We start from the raw sequence: 3,485 nt of genomic DNA, 5'->3' as shown, positions 1-3,485 counted from the left end.
TGGCTCTCCCCCTTTTTCCGTTCCTCCCCGCTCACTCCCCGCCACCAGCGCTAATGCCTTTTTAATGAGTTTTCAGATGCCTGTTGCTATTTTGATGGGAATTGTCGAGTCATGTACTCAGCTGGCTTGCGGACGGCTACAAGCAAGAAGGCTCGGCAAAAGTGCAGCTGGTCAAAAGTATTACCTTGAAAAGAGAGAAATATGATCGAGTACACGTGTAAGTGTGTACCATAAACATGTGATGGTGTCAGTATGCCTTTTAGTATTTGCAATCCAAGCACTGCTGACTCCATTACCCGAAGTCGGTGAAGCCACTCTGGTGTGGACTACAATGGTGCACCCAGGGGGGTCATGATCAAATCAAGCCTAAAAGGGAATTAAACAATGTGAGTGACCTTTGAAATGTACCCAAGCCTTTTAGCATTCCCCTTCACAGGAAGGAGGGAAGGAAGGAAGGAAGCAAGCAAGCAAGCAAGCAGGCAGGTGAGGCCTACACTGGAAGATGAACAGAGGCATTGTGTCTGACAATCCTGGAAAACATGGATCTCTCAAATATCTGCTTTGGCAATGTATGGGGCACAGCTGGGGTAGGGACTGTCATAGGAAGAACCTCATCCCATCTTGGAGGTGGGGAATGGGCATTTTTGTGTGCATGGGGAAGGCCTGGGAGTAGGACCTGCACGAAAGCCTGTGGTGGCCCCCATGGGTATGTGAAATGCAGCTCTGCCTGGGGACAGACTGGGCAGGAGCACTGTGCTCAGCATGGAGCATTGGCCAGGCCTGGGAGCTGGGGTTATATTTTCTGAGAGGTAGTTAACTTGGATCTGCACTAGTCTATTCAGCATCATTTTCCCTTTCTTTAGACTTGTTATAAAATGACATTTTGCCAGTGACTGGAACGGCCATTCACACGCTGATGGAGTATGTACTGCTAAGCCTATTAGACAATCATCAACATGGAGGCACACGCTTTGGCATATGCATTTAGGCATATGCATTGATTCGGGGGAGATGTAGGCCCTCTGGAAAATTATCATAATACAAGGGGCAATTTTATAGCCGTGATCTATTCACTCATTTTGAGATGAAGAATTTATTAAAGAACCCTTCTCAGTGCACTATAGGGCTAGTAAAGATGAATCCAATTCTTTCAATAAATGTCCTCTATTATGCTTTATGGTCCTTTTCTACATTTCCCTTTCTACAAGAATCTGGGATTTGTAGTTTGAATTTCTATCATCCTACTGAAATAGCTACACTAGCTGTCTCAATATGATATTATTATGCAATACCTGACATCCCAAAGTAGCCAACAAACTGCCTTGTTCTTCTCTTGAAAGGAGTAGTTAAACACTACAGTTTAACTGTTTGAGTTGGGTCTGTTCAAAATGGGCCAGTCCTCTCCTTTCTGAGAGATTGCAGTCTCCTCTGTATTCAGATTTCCTCCTAGGGGACCTCTGGTCTGGGCTCAGTCCTTGCTGGATAGCTGTCATCTGACTGATTTCTTTGTTCTGAGCAATTGAAACCTGTTGCAGCTTAAAATATTTCAAGACAGACTCTTGCTTGTCTCCTTAGAGCTGTCATCCTAGTATATAAGGAATTTTAGCTAGTATTTATAGTCAATTTATCTATCCATCTTGGCAGGAAGTGAAGCACCTTATTTGTAAGAGATATCATGATGATTCTGTGCAGCTCAGTGCAGAGTTCTGTTTCAATTTAAAGGACAGCAGCCTTCACATTTTTGCAACCACAAAGGAATTACACAGTGTAATTGGAAGGAACACTTACTCTTACCAAACTGTTGATATAGTCTCCTATCCTTAGGAATAGCAAGTACTAATACCATTACTTGGCATGCAGTAACTATTTGGAAAACTTTCCATCCTGGTTCTCCTTTCCAGCTCCAGGTGTCTTTGACAAGTAAAAAGTCTTTACGGTAGTTTCCAACAATTTATGTTGCATAGCTTAGTTCTAGTTCTTTGTTAGATATCTAAAAAAGCAATGGGGTTTCTAATTTCTAATTAAGTTGCCTCTTCCTGGGGGATTCTTTTACGAGTACCACAGACTGTACTTCTCACCTGCTGTTAATTTCTTGCCAGCTAGTCATGCACTGTATTTTCTTGTTCCTCCTGCAAAAACATCAACTTCATATGAAAGTCAGAGAATCACTGAATGGGTCAGGTTGGAAGGGACCACAGTGGGTCATCTGGTCCAACCTCCCTGCTCAGGCAGGGTCATCCCATAGCACATGGAACAGGATTGTGTCCAGATGGCTCTTGAATATCTGCAGTCAGGGAGAATCCACAGCCTCTCTGTGCAATCTGTTCCAGTGCTCAGTCACCTGCACAGTAAAGAAGTTCTTCCTGATATTCAGGTGGAACTTCCTGTGCATCAATTTCTGCCCATTGCCTCTTGTCCCATTGCCTGGCACCACCAAGCAGTGCCTGGTCCATCCTCTTGACACCCTTCTGTCAGAGACTTATGAGCATTGATGAGATCCCCTCTCAGTTGTATCTTCTCAGCACTGAGCTGGCCCAGCTCCCCCAGCTCTCCCTGTAAGAGTGATGCTTCAGTCCCTTACTCATCTTTTTAGCCCTCCACTGGACTCCAGGAGCTCCATGTCTCTCTTGTACTGAGGAGTACAGAACTGGGCACAGCACTCCAGATGAGGCCTCCTTAGGGCTGAATAGAGGAGTAAGTTCACCTCCCTTGACCTGCTGGCCGTGCTTTTCCTAATGCATCCCGGGATACCATTGGCTTTCTTGTCCCCCAGGACACACTGGCTCAGGAACAGCTTGTTGTCCATGGGACCTCCAGGTCCTTCTCCACAGAACTGCTTTCCAGCAGGTCAGCCCCCAGCCTGTGCTGGTGCCTGGAGTTATTCTTCCCCAGGTGCAGTCCTAACTGCTGACACTTTTATTTGAAACATTTTCTTTCTCAAATATATATTTTCCATGTAAATGGTACAACTTTAACAGTTGTCACCAAGAGCCCTGTAGTTTGAGAGCTGTAGCCTTCACCTAGGAAATAGGAAGCAATAGCTGAAATCTCCCCATGCCTACCATAGGATAGCTGAGCAGCTTCTTATTGAGCTAGTGGGAAAAGTGGGAGAGGGGACAATAAGCCTACCCACTGCCTTTCTTGTCCTATGTACACCATGATTCATCAGAAGTGCTCTGAACACTTGAGCAGATTGGGTACTGTAGGACAGAGTGATGTGCAAACAACTCATTTCTGAATCCTGGCAGACCTTAATTGTGAGCTAGATGCTAACTGACCACTGTTGCCAGGAGAGGCTGTTTAGATGATCAGGAAAGTTTTCTGCTGCAAAGATATGCTCGCATACTTCCAAAGTTACATGGCAAATTAGCTGGAGTTTTGGAGATCTCAATTTTTAATACAGATGAATGAGATTAATAAAGTGACAGCTGGAAATAAGGTGGTGGCAAAAAGCTGCATGATGATAACATTCAAAGAATCATTAT

The sequence above is a fragment of the Corvus brachyrhynchos genome, unplaced genomic scaffold (genome assembly GCF_000691975.1).
Source record: "Corvus brachyrhynchos isolate BGI_N302 unplaced genomic scaffold, ASM69197v1 scaffold32, whole genome shotgun sequence".
NCBI lineage: Eukaryota > Metazoa > Chordata > Aves > Passeriformes > Corvidae > Corvus > Corvus brachyrhynchos.
The sequence above is the reverse complement of the archived record's forward strand: the minus strand, read 5'-3'. Positions refer to the sequence as shown.